General features: G+C 43.5%; 1 non-coding gene across 1 annotated transcript; it reads left to right on the forward strand.

Annotated features, from left to right (window-relative positions):
- Positions 1–7677: 7677 nt before the first annotated feature.
- LOC145408315 (5S ribosomal RNA) lies at positions 7678–7796 on the forward strand. Its single transcript, XR_013898905.1, has one exon. It is a non-coding gene; the product is annotated as a 5S ribosomal RNA (ribosomal RNA).
- Positions 7797–16408: the final 8612 nt, after the last annotated feature.

The raw sequence follows: 16408 nt of genomic DNA on the forward strand, positions 1-16408 counted from the left end.
GCCCCATGCCCCACCCCGTGCCATACCCGCCCCGCCCCGTGCCTGACACTGCCCTGATGACGCCCCTCCTCTTCACTGTTCCCCATTGAGCTCTGCCCATCACGCGACGGTGGGCAGGCAAGGGTGGTGATGGCCTCTTTCACTTCCTTATATATTCTTTATCTCTCCTCCTTTTCTTTTTCATTTTCTTTTCTGTTATACTTGGGCTTCTTGTACCTCATGCCTTTTTAATCCTCTTGTATCTCATTTTGTGGCCCTGGTCCCCACTCTGCTTTCATCTCTGTATCGACCCCCGCACAGAAAACTGCTTTACCCGCATGTTACCAAAGTCAACATACACACGCACTCTCTCGTCCGCTCTTCCCGTTTCAACACATTTCTGTCTCATGTTACCCGTTTAGCATTTTAAGTCGAGATGTTATTATTGTTAATATTAACAAGGAATGAGCTGGTCTGATTCCGCTTGTATTTATTTTTGATTTAGCACTTGTCATATCACTACTACAAAATTGATATATAAAAGTCTTTCCTTAGTTTATAGCGCGTAATTGTGACACAGCAGAGGTGAACCTGTCCCTCTCTCAGGTGTAGATATTATGTTTTAATTAAGTGTACAGTCTTTCCACCTTCACCTGAACGCGCGCACCAATCTGTCATCTTTATTTTTTTCTTGGTGTGTATTCAGATTATCGTTGTATTTTTTTATTTCATTTTTCTTATTTACTTATCTTGCGCACCTCATATGTCAACCGATCTGCCTCGCGAGATGGGAACTGTTAGTCCTCTTTCACCTGCGGGTTGTGTTCTCCGCGGTCCATCTGTTATTCTTTACAAGCTACAAATAACAGCATCCCGTGGAAAGCGTCCTCGTTTATAGAGAGATAAGAGAAAGCTGTAACAGATCAAAAGCTAATGGGCATCACAGTCATTTCTCCAGGGCAGGTTACCTGTGGCATAGTCATCAGTGAGTTCCTCACTCACGATACATTTCATCCCCCTCATCCTTCACACTGATGGGTGATATCAGCCTCATAAAGCTGAGTCTAAGTTACAGCAAAAATGAAAAATCATCTGCACTGCATTCAGTATACTGTAGATATGCTGTTAATGGTAGTTAGTATGACAGCACAGTCACTTCCATCACTCATCTATTACCGATCTGGTAGTGAAGCAGCCCAGCTCGCGAGGCAGGTGTCGGCAAGTCTCAGTGATCCGTAGTTAGTGATACCAGGCTGATATGATAACTGGCATTCTGTTAAGACGAAGCATTAGTATGTAGTGCCCGTGTGTATTAGCCCGATTGTCCCTGTATGCAGTTGTGTGGATGTGTGAATGTATGATTATCTTAGGTTATTATTGCACCAATGATATGTGTGTGAGTCTATATAACTTTCTTTACAAGTCTGTGCGTACACATGCAAAGAAAAGAAATGTGCAAGCTACGTACCTGCACACTAGAGAAGGTTGAACCTGGGAAGTCTGTCAAGCGCCACGATTAATATTGAGACGAGCCGCTTTTTTTGTGGTGATAAATCTAACCAGAAATGCATGACTGACTGTTATTGTGTAATGGTGCAGTTGGTGGTCATAATGCGATAGCTGGTTACCATATACCGATCCGATACTCCAGGGGTCCGTGTCTCAGGCCCGTATTCTCGTCAGCTTGGAATGCTTTCTAGCACCTCGTCCTTGGCAGTTTAATATTGCGTATAGCACGTTATTACTGTCTTCTATTTAATTTACGCAAAGACACAGGTAACACACAAGGAAGTACAAATGTGTAATATGCAAAATAAAGAGCTATGAAAGAGGTGTTAAAAAATCCAGGCCAATGACAATACCGCCCTCAGAGTCCTGGAGATTCGTGTGCAACTTTTTTTCCTAACTGACCCAGCTAAGCCAGTTACAGTACTGTGCTTACTATAATTCACTTGGGTATTTTTATTTTATCTACTTATTTATTGTAAATATTTAAGTATATTTATTAGTTCTATGTAATATTTATTTCTATTGTAAAATTGTAATAAAGCAGCTGAAATTATGCCCATTATTTTTGTCCTTATATTGACAAAATAAATGCGAATGTCATATTCAAATATAAAAAACAGTGAGGGAAGGTTTCCATAATTTTGTATGTGTCTTATAGAGAAATGGAAATCAGGCATGGAATATCAGTTTCTCCTGACTGGTATACAGAAAGAGGGGAATATGCAGTACTTTTAATGCAAGCATACAGTAGAAAAATAAAGTTTATGCAAGATATATAGGCATATGGTATTAATATTAGTTTGGTCGTGAACAGGTGACACACTGAGGTTAAGAATATACGATGGGTATGTTACAACAAAAGAAAAGTAGACAGAGAAGTAGCATTCGTGGATAGGATTAGCACGGAGATTTGACATGTGACAGTGAATGAGGAAATAGCTGATTATCAATCCTTGAGTGTTTTTTCACCCATGAGTTAATGCCAGACTAATTCTACAGGCCTACAGTTCTGTTTAATTAAGGAACACTCCCACTTGACCGCAAGGCTAAAACTGAAGACGAGTCTAATGTCGGGGAACATCCTTCTTTCTTTTCTGGGGATCCGGTGGTGCACTGGTTCACATGTCCACCTTGCAACTGGAAAATTTAGAGTTTGATATTCCGACTGACATGACTAGTAGACAAAGTTTCCTCTCCCTTATCCCTGTTCACCCGGCAGTGCAACTGGACACTTGCAGATTGTAGTCCATTCCACAGGAAGCTTAGGACTTGATATACATTGATTGTTTGCCTAAACAACTTATGTTGCTTGACATTGAAGCCTTCTTCTTCTTCTTTTGTTGTGCATCTCCCTTTCTTCCGTCCTTATATACTTCCTCCTTCTTTGCTCTCCTTGTTTTATTCTTACGGCACAGTGGTGCTCTAATACAGGAAAATATAAGTACAGGTCGAGTGCTAGTTATCCTCTTTTCTTGTGGACTTACGTTCAAGTATTATATGTTAGTGGTTATAACAAGAATGTAATAACCAGCTGTTATACCAGTAGGATTAGGTTAATGGTTTATATCTGGAGATATGAGGAACATTCAAGAAATTATGTGTTATGCCATAGAATTAGATTAATGCTTATTGCTGGAGATGTGAAGAACATTCTGGATATATCAACATCTGTTTGATTTTCTTCGTATCTTACCTTAGGAAATAGTTGCAATTATTGATTTTGTGCAATGTTAAACAACTAACAAAAAACAAGTAACAAAAAGTAAAAAACAAGAAGCCTCGGATCACGACAGACAAGTAGGTGACGACCAAGGACCAGACAAAGGATATGGTACGGATTGCAACATGGAATGTAAGGGATACAAATGATGAGGTGAAAAAAAGGAGAGATTGTGCGGGTGATTGAAGGTGCAAAAGTGGATATTAACTGGGACTAAATGTAGAGATGAGAGTGAAAGAGTGGGAGTATGGATGTGGTATATACACGGGAGTAGGTGACAATGAGAGGGCAAAAGAGGGTGTATGTATTGTGGTGTGCAAGAGATGGAAGGAGAATAAAAGAGAGTGTGGATCAGTTGGTTCAAGGATTGTGTGGATAAGATTGAAAGTGGGAATACAAACATGGGTGACTGTGTGTATGTATGCGCCAGTGGAAGATCATGAAAGCAGAGTGAAAGAAGAGTTCTGGGCAAATGTGGAAGTATGCATGGAAATGTTTGAGAGGAATGAGAGAGTGTTTTTGACTGGAGATATGAGTGGGAAAGTAGGGAATGTGAAGGTGGATGGAGTAGTTGGGGAGTGGGGCGTGCTTGAAAAAGTGGATGAGAATGGCAGTGCTGTAGTGGTCACTTGTGCAGGGAGGGGGTTGGTGATAGTCAAAACCCTCTTTAGGCACAAAATGATTCCCAGGCATACATGGCGAGCGATGAGAAGGGTGGATGGTAAACTGAATGGGCGGAAGGCAATGATTGATTTTATGTGTGTGGATGACAGAATAAGAAGGCATGTATTGGATGCACGACCATTTAGAGGTTGGAGAGGTGGACTTTCTGCCCTCCCCTTGTTGGTGGTGGAAGTCAAGGTTCAAGTGCAGTGGAGGAATAGAAGGAGAGAAGGGCAGGAGTAGTCCATACAAGGAGGGCAGAAGGGTTGCAAGAGGATAGAAAAAAGGCAGAATATAAGAAAGCCGTGGAGGAGAGATTGGGAAAACATGATGTGGAGCAGATGGGGCAGGTGGAAGATGTGTGCATGTGAGGTGGTGTGTGGGGTGAAGAGAAGAAGAAAGGGGGTGGAAGGAATAGCATGGTGGAATGAAGAGGTGAGGCAAGCTGTTGTGCAAAAGAAGAAAACATATGGTGAGTGCATGGGAAGCAGAGGCATGGAGAAAGTTGAGAGGCGGAAGAGAGAGTTATATGTTGAGAGGAAGAGAGAGGTGAAAAGATTAATAAGAGAGACTGAGAAGAGAGTGGATGAGGAACTTGGAAGGAATTTGAGTGTAAAATGGAGGGAATGTAAGACAAAGTTCTGGAAGGAGGTAAAAAGAGTTAGACAGGGTAATAAAGAAGTTAGTATGGGAAGGAAAGATAAAAATGGTAGATATATAGTGGACCATGGAGAAAATGTGAGCAGATGGAGAGAACACTTGAAGAAACTCTTAAACACAGATAATGAAAGTAATGCAAGTATAAGTGGTTAGGGAATGGCTGGGAGACGGAGGGTGGAGCGAAGGAACGAATAGTGGAAGCAATGAAGAAAGTCAAAATGGAGAAAGTCCCAGGAAATGATGGAATGTACACTGAAATGATGAAGCATGGGAGCGAGATAGTAATTGAATGGATATGAAAGATGTGTAGATTGGCCTAAGAGGAAGGTAGAGTCCAGGAGCATTGGAAATCAGGTATAATTATTCCCCTGTACAAAAAAAAAAAAAAAAAAAAAAGTGGGAAAAATATGTGTGTTGTAATCATAGGTGCACTGGTCAAGCTGTGTAATAGGAAAAGTATATGGCAGGATATTTATTGACAGAATTAGGGAAATAACAGAGGAATTGGTTGGAGAGGAACAGGGAGGTTTTAGGAAGGGAAGAGGTTGTGTAGATCAGCTATTGATCCTGAGGTCTTTGGTGGAAAGGTTTAAAGAGAATAGAAAGAAGTTGTATTTGGCCCTCACGGATTTGAAGAAAGCATATGACAGTGGATAAACAAGGGTTGTGGAAAATATTAAGAATATACAGAGTAAATGGGAGGTTGCTGAATGCCGTGAAGAGTATGTATGAGGGCGATAAGGCTGCAGTGCATGTGGATGATGAACTGAGTGAATTTTTCTGTCTGAATGTTGGACTGAAAAGGGGATGTGCCATGTCTTCTTGGTTGTTCAGTCTGTACACTGATGGGATAATATAGAGATACAAGGTAAGGCAGTGGATGTTGGAACGGCCCAAAGTAGAGAGAGCATCCTTCGGATACTTCTTGTATTGTTGTTTGCAGATGATACTGTATTGTTCAGTGAAGAGAAAGGGGAGCTGCAAGGCTTGGTGAATGAGTTTAAGGGAGTGTGTAAGAAGTTAGAAGCAGAATCTAAATGTGAGTGTAGCAAAGAGTACAGCTATTGTCTTCGACAGAAATGAAGTCACTGAATGTACATTGAGGCTGGATGATGAGGAAATGGAAAATGTGAGTACATTTAAGTACATGAGTAGTGTGATGAGTATGGATGGAAGTTTGGAGGATGAAGTGCATGAATATGTACAACAAAGAAGAAAGGCTGCTGGTTCTTTGAAAGCAGTGATAAGAAATAGGGAGGTGAGCATGGAAGTAAAAAAGTCGCTTCAAAGTCGTATTAAAATACCAACTCTAGCGTATGGAAGTGAAGCTTGTACCTTGTTGGAAGGACGCATGTCAAGAGTGCGAGCAGTAGAAATGAGTCATTTGAGAGGAGCATGTGGAGTCACATGGAGAGACAGACTGACAAATGAGAAAGTGAAAGAACATTGTGGTGTGGATGTGGATGTGATAGAAAGCGTTAGGAGAAATACACTGAAGTGGTTTGGCCATGTGGAGAGGATGGAGAGCGAGTGACTAACAAGGAGAATGTATGTGAGTGAGGTGGAGGGGGGGAGAGGGAAGGGAAGGCCGAGGATGAGAAGGAGGGATTGAGAGGTATGATAGAGGCAGGGGTGTGATCTACGGGGAGGGCAGTGAAATGGCGAGGGACAGGGTGACATGGAGGCGATTTGTTTGTGATCACCCTTACGGGGTTAAAGCGTTTGGCAGTAGATGGATAGATAGATAGTTTATTGTTAATTTAAGCTCATTATTGCAGAGGATATTATGGGTTCTCTGGTGGGCTTTAGAATATGCATTATTGCATAGCACGTGTGAGTTCTTTATTAGGTTGTTGAGTATTCTGGTCTGTACTGGCAGGTGGAGTCGTGGGGCGGGGTATTTAAAAAGTCATGTCCATCTTGCTGGCAGTTCGCTAAAGAGAAATGGATGGTGTGAGTTGTGTGCGTGGCAGGTTATTTGGCCAAAGAGTAACATAAAGGACTGAGTTGTGTGCACGGCAGTGAGTTTAATGAGCCAGAGAAAAGCGAACCTTTAGTTTGTGTGGGACAGCGAATCAGTGGCAGTTAGCCAGTCAGACAATGAGAGTCAGAGTTAGAACTGGACAATCAGTGAAAAGTTACTGAGTCAGCCAGTGAGTCAGTGGTGGACTGAGGGTGAAGAGTCAGTGACATAGCTAGCGAGTCAAACAGTGAAAGCCATTCAGTGAAGAACGGAGTAGTCATACAGAAAGTCAATCAGTCAGTGAACAGAGAGTGGGCGAGCAGTATATATAGTGAGTGATGGACGGAGGCAACGTGAGAGAGTGTTTTGCAGGTGTACTTCAGCAGTGCCTTTGAGTAACACTCTGAATTGTTCAGCAGCATTTGATTAAACACGTGGCCTGTCTACTACGTGACATATTCAACGCATCAGCAACTCCTACGGGTGTAACACAAAGGAAGTTTAATCTGTGTCATGTAGTGATATATGTGTACCACAGAAAAAAAAAAAAAAATCAAATAACAGCAAATTTAAATCAAGACATTGTTCCAGAGTTGACCACTTGTGTATATGAAAGATTAATTACGCTGAACAAGTTACTCCTGTACTGGAAAGTTGAGTAGAAAAGTGATTAGAATTTGTAAATAAAAAGGTACTATCTTCCAGTCTTAAAGAGGGAAGCATGAAGACAGCAAAAATAAATAAATAAATAAATAAATCTCCACATGTCATAGAGTTGAATAGAGTTGAAAAGAAGTGCTACTGTAAGAAAGAAACAGATGATACAAGGTATGGAAAGGAGTTGATGAATAATAAATTTTTTTTAAAAGAACAGAACGTGTAGCCTATGGTTTTGAGAACGCACTCTCCCCTCCCTTTAATTAAAGCACACAAACTCGCGCGTGTGCTGTCTCACTTTCACACAAGTGCACAACAGTCCTCTGTACTAAACAAACAACTGAGCAAGAATATAGCGAGCTCAAGGTTGCCTTATCACAACCATCCTCTGAGAAACTAATTTTGCAAACAATATCGTGAATTTTCGAGACTTTTCGAAGGAAAATAATGATAGATATCATATATATATATGTGTACAGTATATGTAGAGAGAGAGAGAGAGAGGGATTATATATACTGTATTATATACAACGGCCATACCACGTTGAGTACACCGCTTCCCGTCCGATCAGCGAAGTTAAGCAACGTTGGGTCTGGTTACTACTTGGATGGGTGACCGCCTGGGAACACCAGATGCTGTTGGCATCCCTACGTGTCAAGTGGGGTTGGTGGAGGATTAGTGCCCCTTCCTGTAAAACAATTAACTCTAAGCCCTTGGCCACCCCGTTTGGGATACATGGCGTCTGGCAATGAATGAATATATATATATATATATATATATTAGTTAAAGATCAGAGAGGATCTGGGGAGAGTTTTTTTTTTTTTTTTTTTTTTTTTTTTAGGTTCCTTATTTACCATTCAGTACAAGCCCCAACACTATGGGGAACATTGTCCCTGAAGGCCAAGCAGGGAAGGGTGCTTGAGAGCAAAGATAAAAAAATCGGTATTTGACTTAGGGCATAGAAGGTACAGAAGTACTGTAATTATTATTACAAGCATAATAACGAACAAAGACATACTATGACATGCACGATACAAAGTTGTTTCTGTAATTATCATTATATGTTTTGAGATGAGTAAAGTGGCCTGTCTACACGACATTTGAGGTGAGTAAAGTGGTATGCAGAGACAGGCACGTATGCACACATACATATACGTATATGTCTATACATATATGAATATGTTCACGCATATGTAGCCACAGACATACTGCATGTACAGCAAAGATACGCATGTGTAAAGATATGGGTATGTAATTCACCGGGTCGGTCAGGATCACTTGATGGTCGTGATGGTCAGCTTTTACCCTCCCGGAAGGGAGCTGAGAGCTCATATAGTCCGATCTAAGGGCAAGGCTGTAACCTTCACACACGCACACACCCGTCCCCTTGCTCAAGGGGGACAGTAACCGCCCATTTCGTCAGTGAAACTTTTCGCAACCTGAGCGAGGCGCGAACTCCCGTCCACCAGTTGGCAAGCGGAAACGTTACACAGGCATGCATGCATATACAAATGCACATGCACATATATATGTTATATTCACATATACACAGACAAGGAGACCTACAGATACATATACACCCGAAGGAGATACATAATACATAGTCACATACAGTACACAGGTAGATAGATTGACAAAAACAATATGCATTAGAAAATTACCTCTTCCTTAAAAATCGCAGCACCAGGACAATACATGCACATACACCTGATGTGTGCGTGTGTGGAAAACACACACACACACACACAGACACACACGCACACACACACACAGCCTTGCATACATATGATATATATATGCACATACGCATATACACGGATATACCTATGTATATACCTACAGTATATACATATATACATACATATATACACATACATATATATACGAGAATATCTATCTATCTATCTTTATCTATCTGTCTATCTATCTATATCTATCTATCTATCTATCTACCTATCTATCTACCTATCTATCTATCTATCTATATATATCTATCTATCTATATTTATCCATCTATCTATCTATCTATCTATCTATCTATATATATATATCTATATATCTATCTATCTATCTATCTATCTATCTATATATATATATATATATATATATATATATATATATATATATATACCAGAATGTCCCATCATTGTCCTAGTGCCATGACATTACAATGAAAGGAAGTCGGGGTGAACGATGAGAAGGTCTGCGAGTACATCAAGATGTGTGATGAAGTAGGTACACAAAGCAGAAAAGAAGAGTTCAGAGGGTCTGAAGGGGGCAATAACTGGTCAGTTAACGATATGATGGGATACTTCTTCATCCATAGGACTGTGACAGAATTTACATGGTCTGTTGGCGGTCGGACGTCTGATTTCCCCCTGGGGAGCGATACTCCATGCGAATGCGGGCGACGGCCAAATCACAGCGGCGGGTGTGGGTAGGGTGCTTGCCGTAGATGTGTCCCACGCCACGGTAGGTGTCATAACGCTGGATGGTGACACCAGTGGGACGTTCAGCATCGGTATGCAGGGCTAGGTCGTTCCTGGACTCCTGGGAAGGATTCTCCGGACAACTGGCGTGGACACAGGGAGGTGGATGGAAGCTAGGGGAAGGTTACAAGCAGCTCGAGCCTGGCGATCTGCCTGGTCGTGGCGGATGTGACCAATATCGGCTAGGGGGTTGCGAAGTAAGGCAAGGGCAGCTTGGGAATCGCTGATGATGAGACCTCGTAGGTGATGAGAGAGAAGAAAGTCAAGGGCAGAAAGTATAGCAGATAGTTCACACTGGGTACTGCTGGCCCAGTTGGGAAGATGGTGGCAGGTGGAGAAGACGGGGGAAGCAGAGTTAGTACAGGCAATTCAAGCAGCTTCCCCCTGGCCGTTAGCGAGGACAGAACCTTAAGTATAGACGTGAATAGGATGGGAAGGGTAAGTGCAGGCTACGGAGTTAAGGGCTTCAGTGATGGAGAGCGTGAGGGGATTGGTAAACGGTCAGAAGCTGTGGCAGAAGATGTGTAGTGCACAGCAGGAGTCATACATGTCCAGGTAGGGGACAAAGGGTCAGTAGAGATGGGAGTGACAAGATCAGCACGGATAGTGGCGGGATCACGGCCAGAAAGCTGGAGAGGACAGAGTTCGTTTTAGCCCGGATGCCAAGCCTGACGCGTGAGTATGCCGGATCCGATCTAGGTGAGTGGAATCTGAGAGAATATCAACGAGTCAGGAGGAAAAGGATGAAGCAGGAGATGGAAATGTGGCCAGACACTGTGTGGCAAAGCAGACTCCAAGCATATGAATGCAGTTGTTGATGGGACACAGATTGAGCTCATGTAGCATGTTGACTACTCTGGCAGACCTTGGGCAGTGAAGAATGAGATGCATCGCCCGATTCCGTACCACTTCAAGTGGTCGGAGCTGTGCTGGAGGGACAAGAGAGACAGGTATAACATGATAATCAAGACGGAAGCGAATATATAACAGGTAAAATGATCGAGCAACGGGGATGCTAACCCCATGTGAGTCATAAGTGAGAGTGCCGAAGAGTTTAAGTCTGAGATGAAGGTGGGTGCAGATAGTGGAGACATACTGGGAGGGGTTAAAGAGTGGAAGAGAGGGGAATTCCGAGATATGAATAATCCTGCACTACCTCAAGATGAGAGCCGAGGAGGGTATGGTTGTGCAAGCAAGCCTATGAGTAAGGGATCGTGTAAACAGTTTTGTTTTGGGAGTGATGATAATCAATCCACAAGCAGATGCAGCCTGGCCGAACTTAACTAGGAGACGTTGAAGAGTGACGGGAGAAGGGGAGTGGATGCAGATATCAGCATAGGTTAGGATCAGAGAGGAGTCAGGGATTGGACCTAAAAGACGGAGGAGTCTATTCATGAGAAGAGTGAAGAGGAAAGGGCTAAGTTCCCCACCCTGACATGTGTCAATATTGAAGGGTCACTACTCACTAACTGCCCCACAAAACAGAACCCGAGAGTGACGATGGGATAAGTAGCTTTCCAGCCAGCAGAACATGTGGCCAGAGACACCCAGGTAGGCAAGTTTGTCAAGGATGACGTCATGGTTTGCGACGTCGATTGCAGCTTTGAGGTCAATGAAGACTGTACAGGAGGAGGATGTGAAGTAAGTGAGTAATTCTGCAAGGCAATGTTGTGTGCTTTGGCCTGGGAGGAAACCAAAATGATGGGGAGAAAGCTGGTTCTGAAGAACATAGCAGAGCCTTGCCAAAAGAATTCTCTCGAGGACTTTGCAGATGCAGGAAGTTAGGGAAATGGACGGAAATCTGAGGAAGCAGGCTTAGGGATGGTGATGATGGTGCTATGGGTCCATGATGGTGCTATGGGTCCAGTCTGCAGGAAAACTACCTTCGGAAAGACTCAGGTTGAACAGTGAGAGTAGGTGATTGCCAGGGACTTGAGCGATGAGTCTCAATGTGGCGGAGGTGATCCCGTCATCACCCGGGCCAGTTGCCGTGCCTTGCAATAATGCAAGGCACAACTCCTTACCGGTGATGGGGTGATCATCAAGAGAAGAGGGAGTGGAGCGAGCCTCTGCAATACGTGCTAGCCTGTTCCCATAAGCAGCCGAGAGGCGAGCCTTGATAAGGGGAGGTAGGGATGTCAGCAGAGATTGGGTGGACCATTTGTCAACTACTGTAGGTTGTTGGCATAACCCACAGGATTGTGGTGGAGAGGAGGGGAGGGGGACTCACGTGACTGAACAACTCTGTTAACAAGCTGCCTAGCCTTAGATCGAGGAGCGTGTGCGTTAACATGGTGGAAAAAGTCATGCCAATACTCCTGGCGGACACTGTGTTTAAGGTCAAGGGAGAACCTGGCTGTAGTGGGACAGGAGTGGAGGTTGTCAGCGGTGCTGTCAGTGCGGTACACAGTCGCTGCTCGCCTCACGTCCTCCTCACTGTCATGTAGACGGCTATCCCTTACCCACTCCCCAGCCCGGCAAGCAAAGGTTTTCATATGATTGACTTGCAGCATATAATGATCATAGAATGTCTGAACTACGGTAACTAGGGAGGTGTAAAGTTCAGTTGATGTGGTGAACGAATGACTGGCAAACCAAGTGGTTAGCATGTCCTTGAAAGTGGGTTGCAGTGGAATAGGGATATTAATCTTTTTCCTGACGTGGCAGTGCTGGGAGTGTAGTATGGGAATGGAATATGTGGCAAGGATGGCACTGTTGTCGGGGATAAGAGTAGGGACAATGTCAACAGTGACAGCATGTTGTACCACGTTGCTACCAAGGACGAGATCCAGATAGCCTCCCTCCAACATGAGTAGGATGAGGAGTGGGGAATGGATGCAGATGATGGTTATCGGCAAAGTTGTGGAGACGATGACCAGCGGGAGAAACGCGGGAACCGCCAAATGACGGATGAGAGGCATTAAAATCGCCCAAGTAAAAGATAGGTGAGGAGCAGCGAGTAGGGAAAATGGTGGGCATCACCCCCAGTTGGACTGAGATAGACGTTACATTATATACAAAGAGGCATCATTGACAGTGAGGCGATATAAGTGAAAGAGGGAGGAACGAGAAGAGGCAGGTGATTTGGTAATGAGGGTGCGAGGAATAGAGTGACGAATGTATGTAACCAGGCCTTGGCCAGAATGGGTATGACATCAGTGGCATCCCCAAAGCCTGGGTTGGGGTCTGGGGCAACCAGAGTGAGGGAAAGCCTCCTGAAGTCAGATACCAGCAGGGTGATGAGATGAAGCATAATGAGAAAGATTAGCCAGGCAGCGGTGAACTGTATGTTTCAAGATAACATTTTATATTGTCTGAGTTTGGGAGCCATTAGGACAAGAGGGGAGACGGAGAATTGTCATGAGAGGGTTGGGGAACGGATGGTTTCGAAAGCGGGGGAAAGGAGGAGGAGAGGGGTGGGGAGGTAGGAGAGAGGGAGGTCCCATGTGTGCGGTTGCCAGAAGAGAGGGATGTAGGGGAAGGGAGGGGGAGGGGAAAGGGTAGCAGAGAGACGAGGATGTTTGGGGGAAAGAAGTGCGTGAGGGAGTACAGACAGAGGAGGCTTGTGTGAAACGGTAAGGCTGAGACACAGGTGGAGGGACAAGGCTGTGTGGTGGTGAGACGGGAGGGAAAGAAGGAGCAGGGATAACAAGGGGTGGCAGTTACGCGGAATTTGATTAAAGGGAGCTGTGGGGTAGGCAGAGAAATCGTAGCAAGGTGAGAAAGTACATACAAAAGGAGACTGCGTAGTTCCTCGTACTGTTTTTGCAGGAGTCACAGTTGATAGTCTGATGGGTGGGGCAGGGGGTTAGGTGGGGAGGGGTGATCAGCCTGTTGCGTGGCACGGGGAGGGGCAGGGGCTGAGGGGCAGGGAGGCGGTGGCTGAATCGGTAGAGAGGCGGTCTGCAGTCCTAATGGACCCATGATCGAATCCCGGCTGGGGCAGTTTAAGGATCTGAATTTCCTAAAAGCAGACTTTCCTGATCTACCAGATGACCCGCCGACATGTCGTATACCCCCGCTAATACCAATACACCAATCCTGTATAAGACAGCCCTAGCATGTATTCAATATGGATGGTGGGTGTTAGCGCCAGTATGGTGACATGTGGAGGTGTAGGAGGACTGGCGGGCCTTGAGATAGGTCACTGCCCCCGAGAAATAGGCCCTGAAGCCTTTGCCCAGAGTCGGTCACGTAAGAAAAAAAAAAAAAAATGCAGCGGGAGGGTGTATCGGCTGATGATCAGGAACAGAGGCGGAGGTGGGGGCAGGAACAGGGGGAGGACGGGATGAGTGACGACTTGGGCAATCCAGGTGTCAAGCAGGGACGCCACACGCCCACACCGAGGGCACTGGAACTGCAGTGAATGTAGGAGACGAGGGTGGGAAGGATCACTGGGGGCTGGTGGCGGGAGGTGGTAGGGCAATCTTAAAAATTTTATAGTTAGTCCACTAACTTACAGTTTCTCTCAACAAGAGAAGGCTCACAGAAAACTTTATAAAAGGCAATTCTACAGTGATCTGGTTATGATTAAGTTGCCTTCAAAAATTTAATGCTATCCTTATTTCCACAGGGAGTGATAGCCCTTTCGCAGAAAAATAAGAGACACTGAGAACATTACTATATATGCTTTTGTAACCGGATATTACAAAGTATCACGAAAATAATCTATTTATCTACCTATTCTCTGTTGGTGCATCAGCATCCTTTGCTGAGTTGTCTTGATATAAGGATCTCTACCAGTCCCTAGTCCGTAAGGAACCCTAGTAGGCCATCAGCTCTTTAAACAAAAGAGTTTCCACTCACCTTTCAGTGACAAACCACAAGCAAAATTATTTCTTATAGGCAAGGCAAGGACACCGTTTAATTACCACGCTGGGTGGTAACCACATAACCTAACAGATGCCTGGTGGTCTATTGGGGTTAGGCATTCCTTCCAAATGTGTATAATATGGGCTTTTATTAAAGGGATGGTAGGTATTTATTGCTCATATAATGCCACTCAGCAGCTACCGACTAATCAATCACCCTTGCTTTATATTAATGAACTAAGTAGCCTCTTCCCTGGTCTCTACTCTTTCTATGGGACAATAATGGATTCGATGATAAAGAGGCAGACTGTGACACAAGAGACACCCTTGCAACTAGCAGAGCCGGTCCTAACTTTTCTGAGGCCCTACGCTGGATCTTTGGAGTCCCCCCCCCCAATCTTTGTTTGCATTTCTCCCCCTACCCTACATATTCATCCCCCAAGTTATATCCCTATCCTGAGCAGTGCAGAATATAAATTGGATATATAAGCCTATAAGTAAGCCAGTTTTAAATTTATATGCATAATACCACATTTCTCCATGTACTATCAAAGCATGGGAAGCACAGTGCACAACACATTTTGAAGTTTTCGTTTACACTAATTTTGATAATTAATACACTTTATTAAAATAATGGATTTATTTTCACTTGAGTAATATCCTCATAATAGAATATTAGTTTTCACCTAACGCTTCAAAGTATACAAAAACACTTTTTGTTGTGAAATACTGAGGTCAATACACTTGCCACACCATAAACACATGTATAAGTGAATTAACGAATTTTAAAGTACTATATAGTTTCGCATGAAGAGGGGAGAGAATAGGGACAGCGTACAGTAGCGTTGAATGGCGTCGCTTTGTCTGGAAGAGAGGAGGCGAGGGATGAGGGAGGCCAAAGGGGTGACTAGGCTACATGTGATGCAATTAGTGACTTGGATATAGCAGTAATTTCTTAAACATATAATTTGTAACGTTGCGTTCTTACTATTGTAAATGGATGAGTATCGTTACCCACCGAAAACTTTAAATTACCCCCGACTGAGAGATTTACCCAATTGCCGATCCCTAGGCGGTGCCACTAAGGCCTATGAAAAAAAAAAACTTAACGCCATAATGGACGAAAGTGAGCATCTGACGTTCCTGTTTTCGTACCATAATAAATTTGCTGTTCACGCCAGGCGACCGTCACCTGTTTATGGTGTAAAATAGTACTGGAATGTGACAGTAGGATAAACGCAACTGGAGACCTCCCCCCCCCTCCCTTTCGTGTAACAAATTTAAATATTCATAACTACGATAACGGTTTTTCCATTTAAAAACACTGAATAATTCCAGAAGAAAATTTTCTTTAGCAGGCTAAAATATATTAGAAATACAAGGCTGTTCATAAAATTTTACAAGACTAAACGTTTCCGTAAAGAATACGAGTAAACAAGAACTTCCAAGGTGGCATCGTGGCGAGTAAAATTGGAGTTAAAACATTAAATTATGCTTCCTAGTTTATTTCAGACTACCAGAGTACCTTCTTAGTAGATTTTTGAAACGGCAACTGTTTGAAAGTTTGTGTGTTAGTCGCTCAGTGCTCTAGTTAGCACATTTGAGGGCAAGCCAGTAAGCTTCTCCCTCTAACCCAACAACATCCTTGTTACAATTCTTGCCTATGAAAAATCATGAAATAAATGACGTGTAAGAAGTTTATGTATAATATTATATTACAAGGCAGAAATTACACATATCAGAGTTGCGTCACTGTTGGTAAATGGTTAGGTTTGTATTTTTCACTAGCTTTAGTGTTTGCTTTTACAGTTAAGTTACAGAAACTGGTGATAAAACAAAATTTTTTCGTCAGTGCCAACAAGTATGTGCAGTCACTGAAGTTCTTTATTGAAAAATTTGCTTCGTTTTTGCACCAAAATAAATTGATAAGCTGATGTTAGCCTAAAATAAGGTTAC

Source organism: Coenobita brevimanus, chromosome 76, assembly GCF_032717465.1.
Source record: "Coenobita brevimanus isolate Jiangsu-jjx chromosome 76, ASM3271746v2, whole genome shotgun sequence".
In the NCBI taxonomy this organism is placed as follows: Eukaryota; Metazoa; Arthropoda; class Malacostraca; order Decapoda; family Coenobitidae; genus Coenobita; species Coenobita brevimanus.